This window comes from Ambystoma mexicanum, chromosome 1p (assembly GCF_040938575.1).
Source record: "Ambystoma mexicanum isolate Mex_15411 chromosome 1p, UKY_AmexF1_1, whole genome shotgun sequence".
In the NCBI taxonomy this organism is placed as follows: Eukaryota; Metazoa; Chordata; class Amphibia; order Caudata; family Ambystomatidae; genus Ambystoma; species Ambystoma mexicanum.
In genome coordinates, this window is record NC_090921.1 from 1,459,059,677 (window position 1) to 1,459,073,814 (window position 14,138).

Below are 14,138 nucleotides of genomic sequence, written 5' to 3' on the forward strand. Positions count from 1 at the left end.
CTGTCCCTTTAACAAAGTTTTTTCATTGAATTGCATAGGTTTTTATTAGTGTAACTTAACCATAATGTCCGTTCAACAAAGTTCTTTCAGTGAATTTCATTGGTTTTTATCAGTGCATGCTATTTTCCTACAACTTACTAATATCATACTTACCCCAATATAGCAACATTTCTGTCCAATTTACAAAGTTTTACCTTACAACTCCCATTTCCCACCTTCTAGCATAATTTGTAACACTTCTATGCACTTTTTGCAATTTTTTCCACTGTTTTTGGATTCGTCGACGTCCGTGAACGTCTGACGTCATCACGGACCTCTTGGACAGTGCCACGTGACCATGCACTCGTCCGCTCCATGGTGACGTGTCCGCGAACGCGCCTGCACTTCGCGATCAGGTCTGTGCTTCGATGACAGTTTGGAACTGCATTTTTTACTGATCTAGGAACTTTCAAGATCAAAATGTATCCTTGCACAGCTCTTACACCTATACTTACTCATTGTCTATTAACAAACTAGTACAATGCCCATACTTGGAAGAATATTAGCAAAACTACTATTTATCTTAAAAATTGCATCAGCTATTGCCATCCCAAGAGCCACCACCACCACCAGCTGGAGGACCTACACAACAAAAAAAGTGCAGTACTTCCAAAGACAATGAAGAGGACCAAGAAGATGAGGTACAGGAAGTGCCTAACTCTAGCACCCAGAGAGAATCATGGGTGTGGCATTTCTTTACCACTGTTGGGAATGTAGCAAAGGCTAAAGCTACCAAAGTGAAATGCACTGTTCTCAGTCGCGGAATACCTGGACAGTACTCCTACGGGACCGTGTCCATGCGCCGCCACACCAAATCAAACCACCGCCATGCTCTCAGAAAGGCGGTTCCTTTCTTAGCAAGTTGTAGTCTTTCTTCCTCCACCTCATGTTCCTCAACCAATAATGTAACCACACAGCCTACTTCTGTGGGACACAAATCCCACCAGCTACCTTGCAAGCAATAAAAGAGGCTGTTGATCCATATCTTTCTAAGACAACAGTCATCTGTATATGCTGCAACACAACACTCTGCAGGGGGAAGCAATTTCAAAGTGCTTTTGAAGCTGTAATCAAGGAGCATGAGAAACGCTGCTCCCTACCATAGAAGTAACACACGTTCATCATCTTCCCCTGTCCACCTGCCCCTCCATATTAGTGCTTGGTGCCTCTTCCCTCATTTCCCACCCCACCTTACGTTCTAACCTCTCGTGCAAAGAAATAAAAATACATAAAAAAACAACAAAAGAAAGGTTCCTTTAGGAACCACCTTTCACAGTTAAAAAGTAGACTCCACCTACTTTACATTTCTCAGTAAAGTATATAGCCTCAATAAGATTTTCCAACATTTCCATTAGCATTTTGTGTTATGCTAATGGAAATAATGTGGCATTCATCCCCCCGTTCCATTGCATGGAACAGGGATAACAGCCCGGCAGCCCAAGTTATCAGCCGAAGCGAGGGCGAATAATGAGGGCTACGAACCGTTATCCCCCGTTCCAGCCCCTGCAATGGGGCATGAAGGACATTAGCACCCTGGGTTCCCAAAGCGGTTTGCAAAAAAGGAAGAAGTGTGCAGGTGTCTCTTTGACAGCTCCACATAGAGGACAACAAGCACAATCAGAGCCTTTCCATTTAGAGGTGAATGCAGCAATTGGCAAGATTCCCAATATGAACCTCATGTATAATGATCTTGCATAAGCCGGCGTGATCACTCTAAGTAGGCTTTAAAGCTGTCTGTGTGCCTATTGTCTAAATAATCCGGGCCCAAGTTTAACTTTAATGCTTCACAGAGGAGAAGATTCCATGCTCTTTGTTTTATGAGAGGTTTGATTCAATTCCAACTTGAAGGAGAAAAGCTCCCAGGATTTTTCCAAAACTCGGCCACATTTAGACAGAATAATAAGTCTTTAATATGGGAGAACCATTTTAAACCGTTAGCTCTATTAAGTTGTCTTGTTTTTTTCTCGCATTTGCGCAGACCCCTCGGTCCCTAGATTTCCTTAAAATAATTGAAAGGGATTGCTTCAGTCCCTGCAGCGTACTCTCTACCAGGACAGCGTCGTCTGTGTAAAAAAGTGCTGGGTACTTGGTGCCGAACGCTATGGGTTGTCCTGTCTCCAATTTAATAACTCATCAATAATCACCTGTATATAAAGGTTAGATAGAAGGGGGGCCAGCGCACAGCCCTGCCTAAAAACTGAAGCCACCTCAAAGAACGATGGGTGATTGTGACCCATATTATAATGGACACAGGACACAGTGTTCGAACAGAGTGACAATATAATGCTAATCAGGTACTCTGGGACCTTATGTTCTGCCATCACCCGCCACAGCTCCTCACGACATACTGAGTCAAACGCAGTCCTCAAAAACAAGAACAGAATATACAGATGCATTTTTAATAAGATAGAATATTTTTAAATAATAAGAAAAAACATAAAACACTGATCGACCATTCCATGGCCTGCCTGGAACCCTGCCTGATGCACGCTGACCACCCCATTGTTGTCCACCCAAAGTTGGAGATATTTCAAAAGAATATTTCCCAAATAATTTTCCGGCCCCATATAACAAAGAAGTTGTTCGATAATTGGCCAGCATATCCCTTCTACCCTACTTGTATACTGGGATGATGCTACGATTCAGGTATCCTACCTGAAAGTAATACTGTGTTAAAAAGCTGGCACAATGTGGGAGCCCAGATAGATGTCTCATCTTTGTAGAGATCAGCTGGGATTAAATCTGGTCCTGTCGCCATTCCCCTCTTTGTAGAGACAATTGCATCCTCTACATCCTTAATGGTAATACACGGGATATACCCACCAGTTATACAGCAAGTAGGTAAGGGACAGATTTAAGGTACAGATGCCACATACAGATTAAAGAAATGATCCCTCTATCTGTCCCCAACAATGCTGCAAACCGATTGGGAATCCCCTTTTGGGTCATATTCTGATACCGGTTTCCAAAACCAGGCATTATCCCTAGAGTGGTAGGCTCTAATAAGGCCCTCCTATCTCCCTTTTAGATAGTCACTCTTTTTTGTGAGTATTACATTTTTGTATCAGGCTCTCAGCAAGCAAAACTTTGACATATCAACCCCCTTTAAATCCCTGGTATCCCTTTTTGCGCTCTGCAAAAACTGTCAAACCATACCGTCTTCGCTATAAATTTGTATTTGGGCTTAACTACAGGTACCGATACATACAGCAGAACATTATCTTTGAGTTTTTCAAACTCAGCTAAAATAGAAACAACCTCATTTTCAGGGTTACAAATCATTTCAATATTAATAAAATAGAGGTATACATTCTCTGCTTCATTTCTAGGGTTATGGCACCAGCCCATTTCAGTGATCTACAGGCAACACCCAAGGCCTTTGGATCCTGGGGTAACTTAATGGAATCCTCCCATCCAGTCCAGGTAATTCCCACCTTAGGTGGATGACTAACGGGCGGTGATCACTCTCAGTCCTATCGATGACTCGAAAATCACTAACCTGTGCCCAAGCAAATACAGAAATTAAAATAATATAATCGATTAAGGTACTGCCCCTGTGCCCAATAAAGGTCTTTTTTGCAGATTGATCACCATCAAATCTATCATTGCAAGCTCTTAATTTGAGGTTATACATAATGGTTGATGTTTGGGCTGCTTAGGGATATTTAGTTAGGGAGCGAGATCCCACCAAATCTGGCATGTGCCAAGCTTGATCTTGGTCATCCCACATGGAGATCATTTGGTTACAATTGCAAATTAAAATCTCCCACTACCGATATAAAAGAGTTTTGTGACCTCACAAAATCGTTGGCAGCTAGCAACGATTTAAGATTTTCCATACAGGCCTTACCATTTAGACTGGAGGGTCTGTTATAGACATTGATTAGGCACAAGGACTCTGCCTCATTAAGTTTGATATTAAGCATAAGTACATGAGGACTTGGTTTCACCTCCCACCCTAGAAGTCCTCGATCCAAACAAGCAGAACACCTTGTGGCCTACACTTCAGCCCTTGATATCTGGTATACAGAAAGACTTGTACCCACATGACATAACCAAATTCAAGGCCAAAGTCACCTGCAGAGCAATTACATTAAAACCACAAATGAAACCATTACACATAGGATGCTCCAAGTGCCGGTTCACCGCAGCGATATTCCAGGAGAGCAGACTGAAGCCTTGTTTGCTCGTGTTGAAGCGCAATCCTTCGCCCAGTCAGTTGGCCGCCTCCAGGTTAGATGGATTCAAACTCAAGGAGACTCAAAGCTGAAGCCAGTGCAAACATAAATACAGCGTTATAAATGCTGCAGCTTTCTTTCTAAGTTTCCTGGGCTCCTCCAGCCCGGGGGAGCCGAGGAAACTTAGAAAGAAAACCACAGCTTTTATAAATACAACAAGGTTGTATTTACATTTACAGTGCTTGGTTAAGCAAAAAGAAAAAAAGCACTTACCTACATGCAGCCTTCCTGCCTGCATTCACTGGTCCCCACAATAATGAAGCAAAAGCCACCCAGTGGTAGCTTTTGTTTATTACAGCTGGCTGGCTTTTGCTTCATTAGTGGCGCAAAATGGATGCCTCCTAGTACTTGAAATGTTTGCGTTTGAGCCTCATTTGCTCAAAACTTTACATACGGCCCAGAGGGTGGCCATAGCCCATTCACAGAGTCCAATGGCCTTGACTGAAAGCCATGGGACGTAGCCAAATGTAGTAGCTTCTGGCGGCTCGTGGCAAAGTGTCCACTGCAGTTGGCTGGGGGGTCACAAGGTCATGGCAACAAGCCATTCCCCGGGTGAATCCAGAAACATAGGCTGCTGGGGCGGTGAGCTGGAAAATAGGTGAGCCCCCAAGCTATGCACAGTCAAGAGTTCTACTTCATCTGTGAGTTTGGTAAGTGAAATCTTTATTTTCTCTGTTATAAAGGTACATTTTGCAGCTACTGAGATATATTTCCTGCTTTTCTGTCACCTTTTAGGTGATTTTGGAGGACACAAGGCCATGTCCAGGTGCATGGGGGAGAGGACCTTGTGCAAGTGCTGCCAGCCATGTCCATTGGCCACCCTAGGTGGCTTCTGGTGGTCAAGGGCATGGCAAATAGCATGCCTCAAGCTACCTGGTGAAAGGCTACTTTGGGAGGGTTCAGGTAACCCAGGACAAGGCTGCAGGCCGAGCACAGTGGGTACTGTGGATGTGATATACCCTATTATTGAAACCACTCCAAAAAGAAATAAATAGATCAGTGAAAAATCGTGTACTCATTTCTAACACAGAATAGTACAACATTTGTTAAAACAAGCTAAATTACCTGAATAACTTTTTTATCTACGTGTTGCAAAATGTGCATGCTTTTACCAGGTGTAACAAGCATTCAGATTCTATAGGAATGTGATGCGTCACCCCTCCTGGGAGCATGGTATCTCCCAGGGCTCGTGCCAAGGTTACATGTTGTTGCCATGTGACTAGATAGGAATAAAAGAGACGGGCTGTTAACTGTTCGTCGGTCAATGCAACCTGACTCCTGCCTGCTGTGTGTGTGTTACAGCAGCGCGATGCTGGCGCTGTGTGGCAGGCAGAGGGCCTGCTGCTGCAGGGTCCTGTGCCTGGATGGTGCCCTTGCTGGGCAACACTGTCCCTGATGCCCTGGTCGCTTGGGTGTAACAGAGCCCCTGCTGGGCAACTCTGGTCATGCTCCAGAGTCCCTGCCGGGTAACTCTGGCTCTGATAGCCTGGGTGCCCCCAGACCATTGTCTGGGTCTGTGTGATCACGGCCCATCAGGGTGACCCCTGCAACTAAGTATGATGGGTGCCCCCACCACCCCACGAGCTGGCTCGTGTGCCCATGAGCCAGCCCGCCATGACCACTGAAGGTGATCTCGCTGGGTGCTGCCAGCTACAGTGTGCTAGACCGAATGGACAGGCCTAAAGCCTGCATACAAATCTATGCTGGTGTTAAACTTTGCGTTGCTTTGAGGCAGAGTGGGGATGCGTGAATGACAGAGTCCATTCATTGACTCAAAAAAAAGAATCAAAAACGGCCTGAATAATGAAATAAAGGTGAAAAGACAAGCACTCGCGTGCAACACCAGTCTCTTCCACCTTTCCCCCCTTACACAGGACTTGCAAAATGACCCCCCAGTGCATATACATAATGGCCCAGATTCTTAAAGCCAGCGCATTGCATTACTCGTTCTGCAAAGAAATGTGCTCTATTCCGAAAGGGCAATTGAATGTGTGCATCATTTGCCCTTTTGCACCCCCAATGCACATTTGCACAAATGAGGGGGCATTTGTGCATATCTCAATGCACATTGTGGAAATGGGAAAAGAAACCTCTTTATAAAATGTTTGTTATATATTATATTTTGTGAGGGTTGGCGTGGTATTTTTGCCTTACAGGTTTTTGTTTTACTCTGCATGACAAATTGATCCGTTTTTGCGGTCTATCATATCTTTTATGTCTTAATCGATTTCTTTTCGCTGCATCTTTCTTATCTATTCCGTATTTTAATGTCATCATTTGAAATCATGCAGCAATTCATTCATTTTGCAAAGCGCTTTGGCTGACGGGCTATAGAAGCAACTCAACAAACAATAAAATAAATTCTGCTGCAGGGGAGTGTGCAACGCATGGAAGGGTCATTTCTGAGCTTAACATGCATTTTTTTTAAGTGTGACAGCAGTGATAGCAAATCCTGTTATCACATTTGCATTTTGTTCCCACAATATCAGTGTGAAAGACCGGGCAGCTGGGAGCCACTCAGACATTCCAGTCAGAAGCACACCCCAGACACTGATGTATCAAGGGGATGCCCAGAGCATGTGCACACTGCTGCACAGCCCCCGAAAAGGGTGCAGGTCACTTTGGGGAATATGGTGGCCTGCTGAGGTCTTCAAGTGGAGCAAGTAAAAATAAAAAGTCTCATCCTCCGAGCTTTTTTACTTGCACACTTTTATGAGAATCTTGCCAGAAGACGTTTGAAGTTAGAAATGTCAAGTTATTTTCACTTAAAAAACATAGAAGAAAGATGTCCTGATGTATCTTTTGTTGATCGGATACTACATGAACATACATTCGGAGGAGACATGTAACGAAGTAAAATAAAAACTTATAATGGTTGATTGAGGGACCATATACTATTGCACGATGCAGTTTCTATTGAAAGGAACACACCAAACGCACATCTTCATAAATGAAATATATGATGCTTGTGAGGTACGGATTTCTGTTTGGGCTAAAATGAAAATGTATAATCGTTTCTTTTTTTTATAAAGAGACTCCAGAAAAGCAAGTTAAATAATGACAGAAAAAAAGTATGCAAAACAGAGGGCGGTCTGGGAAACTCTCTACCAGGACGAACACAGCCCATTGACTTGTTCTTAGGTGAATGGCCCCTGGGTGAGTCTCAAACAAGACTTTAGCTCAATATTCTTTTCACAGTGAAGAAATTTCCCTCATATCAGTCTTTGTCCTGCCCAGGGGCAGTCCAACACCGAAATGCTAGGAAATTCTCCTCTGAAAAAGAGTACCACAACAACCCCATACACGTGTTTCAGCCTAGTTGGGCATCATCAGTGAGTTGAAGCTGTGCCTCTCTAAGAACAGTGAGCAAGGGGTCCACGTCTGGATCACCCTGGTAACTTACGGTGAGACCCAAAGTTAATTTATGAAAAAAAGGGGGGGGGAGTCTGGGAAACTCTCTACCAGGACGAACACAGCCCATTGACTTGTTCTTAGGTGGATGGCCCCTGGGAGAGTCTCAACCAAGTCTTTAGCTCACTGTTCTTTTCACAGAGAAGAAATTTCCCCTGCATATCAGTCTTTGTCCTGCCCAGGGGCAGTCCAGCACCGAAATGCTAGGCAATTCTCCTCTGAACAAGAGTACCACAGCAACCCCATACACTGTTTCAGCCTTGTTGGGCATCATCAGTGAGGTGGAGCTGTGCCTCTCTAAGAGCAGTGAGCAAGGGGTCCACGTCTGGATTACCCAGGTAACTTAGGGTGAGACCCAAAGTTACTTGGTATGCAAAACAGAGGGGGGTCTGGGAAACTCTCTACCAGCAGGAAAACAGCCCATTGACTTGTTCTTAGGTGGATGGCCCCTGGGAGAGTCTCAACCAAGTCTTTAGCTCACTGTTCTTTTCACAGAGAAGACATTTCCCCACATATCAGTCTTTATCCTGCCCAGGAGAGAGTTTCCCAGACCCCCCTCTGTTTTGACAGAAAAAAAAGTAGCTTGTTATAGTTGAACACAGCAAGGCAAACAACTATGGGCCCGATTCAAGGAATTTTTTACGCGGTTCAAAGTGACTTTACACTGACACAAACCCTGATTTGTGGAGCAGTGTACAACACTTTGCACAATTCCATTATTCAGGGTTGATATTGTTTCAAGCCAACCTGCAAGGATGTAGTCACTGCAAACAAGCCCATCCCGCTAACCGCCACCCCTTCGGCCTATGTCCCTTCCTTTGCCTTTCACAAGCATGGCTTGATGCAAAGGCCTGTGTAACCAATGGAAAGCCTGTTTGACACGTTGATTTACCCTGTGACTCTGGGGCCTGCTTAAAAAATGAAAGCCCCTACCAATTCCTCACAACAGCAAGTGAGTGAATGCATCCAAATTATTACCCAATCATGTGCTCCGGTATTTGAGCACCTGTGCATGTGCACTTCTTTACATGCCCACAGAAAATACATTCCACCGCTTCAAACCGCTGTAGGTACACTCGAGAATGGTAGCACACACATCCACCGGCTACTCCTGGTGCCACCTCTGCTTATGGTGCCGGGAGCCTGGCCAGGAGACAGCGGATTATCTATTCTCCCGGCTGTACCTGGTGAAGTGCTTGCGTTTAGTGCAAGATGCAGCCCAGGGCCTTGTGACGCAGGAACAAAAAACAACTTAGTGCTCAGCGCAACCACAGCGGTTGAAAGTGGTGCAGCTGGCGATAGGCCTTCGCTAATAATAACACAGCGGCTCTTGCTGGTCTCAGAAGGGAAAAGAGATAGCAATGCTGATGAAGGTCTGAAGCATGGGGGAGGGGTGCACGTAGAGGTCCCTCCCTGCCAGATGAGGGTTGCAGCAAAGTCCAGTACTCAACACTGGTGCACAGTCACGCTGCAAAAGAGTATGTCCAACAGTGCAATGTATAAGTCTCCACCCCCGCGCCCCCACACCCCTCCCCAGTGAAATGTCTGTGTGTTGTCGAACACAGTCTATTTTGATGGGGGCTGATACATGATAGAGACACCATTTCTTGAGAAATTCCGAAATGTCAATAACTTTGCGCAAACAGTGCCTACAAAAAGTTTAATGCATGATGGCACTATATGAGTCTATTCTGAATAGGTAAACACTACTACTTATGAAAAAGGTGCTTGTCTGGTTAGGTAGTGCCCAGTCTTGCTTATTTTCCCATGTTATGAGAAAGGTATTTGTGCATGTCTAATGTTGGGCAGAAGAATGTTAGCATCAGAGGTCTTATCCATCAGAGGGTAGCAGGTTTGGCTCCAATCCAGGAAATATGTACTTAACGGAAACATCTGTGGTGAACACTGTGTGGCGAGTTCACTGGTATTCTGAGGCTTCTAGGACGAAGCTGGCAGCTTCCTTAGCAGAGGTAAGAACATTGCATCCATCTTAGAGCCCACAGGAGGGCCTTCCTGTGAGGACTGAGGGCAAAGAAGCAGCACCTCCTATAGCTATGTGTGCCCTCTGAGAGTGTCCTCTAAAGACTCCACATCTTGCAATAGTGTCCAGAGAAAAGTTACCATTCGATAGTACATAGAACCCTGAAATCTTGCAGGGCTCTCCCTCTAGTGCCATTCCTACAGCCATGGAATGCTACAGGATCCTTCCTTTAGTGCCACTCCTACTTGATGGTTCCTGATGTGCCGCTACTACTGCCCTTCAAATCTGTCTTAAAACACTCTTCATCTATTATTACTGCCCTGAAATGTTCAGGGAGCTTCCAGTAGTGCCATTCTTACTCCCCTGAAATACTCTAGTGTCCTTTCTGCAGTACCATTCTTACTGGCTTGTAATCTTAGAGGGAGCTCCCTATAGTGCCATTCCTACTCCCCTGAAATATTCTAGGGTCCTTTCTGCAGTACCATTCTTACTGGCTTGTAATCGTACAGGGAGCTCCCTGTAGTGCCATTCCTACTCCCCTGAAATACTCTTGCATCCTTTCTGCAGTACCATTCTTACTGGCTTGTAATCTTACAGGAAGCTCCCTGTAGTGTCATTCCTACTCCCCTGAAATACTCTACGGTCCTTTCTGCAGTACCATTCTTACTGGCTTGTAATCATACAGGGAACTCCCTCTAGTACCATTCTTACTCCCCTGAAATACTCTAGTGTCCTTTCTGCATTACCATTCTTACTGGCTTGTAATCTTACATGGAGCTCCCTGTAGTGCCATTCTTACTGCCCTGAAATACTCTAGGGTCCTTTCTGCAGTACCATTCTTACTGGCTTGTAATCATACAGAGAGCTCCCTGTAGTGCAATTCTTACTCCCCTAAAATACTCTAGGGTCCTTTCTGCAGTACCATTCTTACTGGTTTGTAATCTTACAGGGAGCTCCCTGTAGTGCCATTCCTACTCCCCTGAAACACTCTAGGGTCCTATCTGCAGTACCATTCTTACTGGCTTGTAATCTTACAGGGAGCTTCCTGTAGTGCCATTCTTACTCCCCTGAAACACTCTAGTGTCCTTTCTGCAGTACTATTCGTACTGGCTTGTAATCCTACAGGGAGCTCCCTGTAGTGCCATTCTTACTTCCCTGAAATACTCTAGGGTCCTTTCTGCAGTACCTTTCTTACTGGCTTGTAAACGAACAGGGAGCTCCCTGTAGTTCCATTCTTACTCCCTTTCTTACTGGCTTGTAATTGTACAGGGAGCTCCTTGTAGTGCCTTTCTTACTCCCCTGAAATACTCTAGATCTTTCTGCAGTACCATTCTTACGGGCTTGTAATCGTACAGGGTGCTTCCCGTGGTTCCATTCTAACTCCCCTGTAATACTCTAGGTTCCTTTCTGCAGTACCATTCTTACTGGACTGTAATCTTATAGGGAGCTCCCTGTAGTGCCATTCTTACTCCGCTAAAAAACTCTAGGGTCCTTTCTGCAGTACCATTCTTACTGGCTTGTAATCGTACAGGGAGCTCCCTGTAGTGCCATTCCTACTCCCCTGAAATACTCTAGGGCCCTTTCTGCAGTACCATTCTTACTGGCTTGTAATCATATAAGGAGCTCCCTGTAGTGCCATTCCTACTCCCCTGAAATACTCTTGGGTCCTTTCTGCAGTACCATTCTTACTGGCTTGTAATCTTACACGGAGCTCCCTGTAGTGCCATTCCTACTCCCCTGAAATACTCTGGGGTCCTTTCTGCAGTACCATTCTTACTGGCTTGTAATCTTACAGGGAGCTTCCTGTAATGCCATTCTTACTCCCCTGGAACACTTTAGGGTCCTTTCTGCAGTACCATTCTTACTGGCTTGTAATCGTAGAGGAGCTCCCTGTAGTGCCATTCTTACTTCCTGAAATACTCTATGGTCCTTTCTGCAGTACCATTCTTACTGGCTTGTAATCTTACAGGAAGCTCCCTGTAGTGTCATTCCTACTCCACTGAAATACTCTACGGTCCTTTCTGCAGTACCATTCTTACTGGCTTGTAATCATACAGAGAGCTCCCTGTAGTGCCATTCTTACTCCCCTGAAATACTCTAGTGTCCTTTCTGCAGCGCCATTCTTACTGGCTTGTAATCTTACATGGAGCTCCCGTAAGTGCCATTCTTACTCCCCTGAAATACTCTAGTGTCCTTTCTGCAGAATCATTCTTACTGGCTTGTAATCGCACAGGGAGCTCCCTGTAGTGCCATTCCTACTCCCCTGAAATACTCTAGGGTCCTTTCTGCAGTACCATTCTTCCTGGCTTGTAATCATACAGGGAGCTCCCTGTAGTGCCATTCTTACTCCCCTGAAATACCCTAGGGTCCTTTCTGCAGTACCATTCTTACTGACTTGTAATCGTACAGGAGCTCCCTGTAGTGCCATTCTTACTTCCTGAAATACTCTATGGTCCTTTCTGCAGTACCATTCTTACTGGCTTGTAATCTTACAGGAAGCTCCCTGTAGTGTCATTCCTACTCCACTGAAATACTCTACGGTCCTTTCTGCAGTACCATTCTTACTGGCTTGTAATCATACAGAGAGCTCCCTGTAGTGCCATTCTTACTCCCCTGAAATACTCTAGTGTCCTTTCTGCAGCACCATTCTTACTGGCTTGTAATCTTACATGGAGCTCCCGTAAGTGCCATTCTTACTCCCCTGAAATACTCTAGTGTCCTTTCTGCAGAATCATTCTTACTGGCTTGTAATCTTACATGGAGCTCCCTGTAGTGCCATTCCTACTCCCCTGAAATACTCTAGGGTCCTTTCTGCAGTACCATTCTTCCTGGCTTGTAATCATATAGGGAGCTCCCTGTAGTGCCATTCCTACTCCCCTGAAACACTCTAGGGTCCCTTCTGCAGTACCATTCTTACTGGCTTGTAATCTTACAGGGAGCTTCCTGTAGTGCCATTCTTACTCCCCTGAAATACTCTAGGGTCCTTTCTGCAGTACCTTTCTTACTGGCTTGTAATCAAACAGGGAGCTCCCTGTAGTTCCATTCTTACTCCCTTTCTTACTGGCTTGTAATTGTACAGGGAGCTCCTTGTAGTGCCTTTCTTACTCCCCTGAAATACTCTAGGTTCCTTTCTGCAGTACCATTCTTACGGGCTTGTAATCGTACAGGGTGCTTCCTCTAGTTCCATTCTAACTCCCCTGAAATACTCTAGGTTCCTTTCTGCAGTACCATTCTTACTGGCCTGTAATCTTATAGGGAGCTTCCGGTAGTGCCATTCTTACTCCCCTGAAATACTGTAGGGTCCTTTCTGCAGTACCATTCTTACTGGCCTGTAATCATGTAGGGAGCTCCCTGTAGTGCCATTCCTACTCCCCTGAAATACTCTTGGGTCCTTTCTGCAGTACCATTCTTACTGGCTTGTAATCTTACACGGAGCTCCCTGTAGTGCCATTCCTACTCCCCTGAAATACTCAGGAGTCCTTTCTGCAGTACCATTCTTACTGGCTTGTAATCGTACAGGGAGCTCCCTGTAGTCCCATTCCTACTCCCCTGAAACACTCTAGGGTCCTTTCTGCAGTTCCATTTTTACTGGCTTGTAATCTTACAGGGAGATTCCTGTAATGCCATTCTTTCTCCCCTGAAACACTCTAGTGTCCTTTCTGCAGTACCATTCTTACTGGCTTGTAATCCTACAGGGAGCTTCCTGTAGTTCCATTCTTACTCCCCTGAAATACTCTAGGGTCCTTTCTGCAGTACCATTCTTACTGGCTTGTAATCGTACAGGAGCTCCCTGTAGTGCCATTCTTACTTCCTGAAATACTCTATGGTCCTTTCTGCAGTACCATTCTTACTGGCTTGTAATCTTACAGGAAGCTCCCTGTAGTGTCATTCCTACTCCACTGAAATACTCTACGGTCCTTTCTGCAGTACCATTCTTACTGGCTTGTAATCATACAGAGAGCTCCCTGTAGTGCCATTCTTACTCCCCTGAAATACTCTAGTGTCCTTTCTGCAGCACCATTCTTACTGGCTTGTAATCTTACATGGAGCTCCCGTAAGTGCGATTCTTACTCCCCTGAAATACTCTTGTGTCCTTTCTGCAGAATCATTCTTACTGGCTTGTAATCTTACAGGGAGCTCCCTGTACTGCCATTCCTACTCCCCTGAAATATTCAAGGGTCCTTTCTGCAGTACCATTCTTACTGGCTTGTAATCGCACAGGGAGCTCCCTGTAGTGCCATTCCTACTCCCCTGAAATACTCTAGGGTCCTTTCTGCAGTACCATTCTTCCTGGCTTGTAATCATACAGGGAGCTCCCTGTAGTGCCATTCTTACTCCCCTGAAATACCCTAGGGTCCTTTCTGCAGTACCATTCTTACTGGCTTGTAATGTTACAGGGAGCCCCCTGTAGTGCCATTCCTACTCCCCTGAAACACTCTAGGGTCCCTTCTGCAGTACCATTCTTACTG

General features: G+C 45.2%; 1 protein-coding gene across 3 annotated transcripts in view; it reads left to right on the forward strand.

Moving 5' to 3' along the window:
* LOC138455382 (polycystin-1-like protein 2) overlaps nucleotides 1–14,138 on the forward strand; it is a 900,768-nt gene that overhangs the window by 48,419 nt on the left and 838,211 nt on the right. Inside the window, exon 1 of one of the 3 annotated variants that reach the window (XM_069607104.1) lies at nucleotides 4,907–4,927. The exons of the other annotated variants lie outside the window; for them this stretch is intronic. The gene's annotated coding sequence lies outside the window, so the exon portion shown is untranslated. Of the gene's footprint in view, nucleotides 1–4,906; nucleotides 4,928–14,138 lie in introns of those variants that run through there. 3 annotated transcript variants of the gene reach the window in all.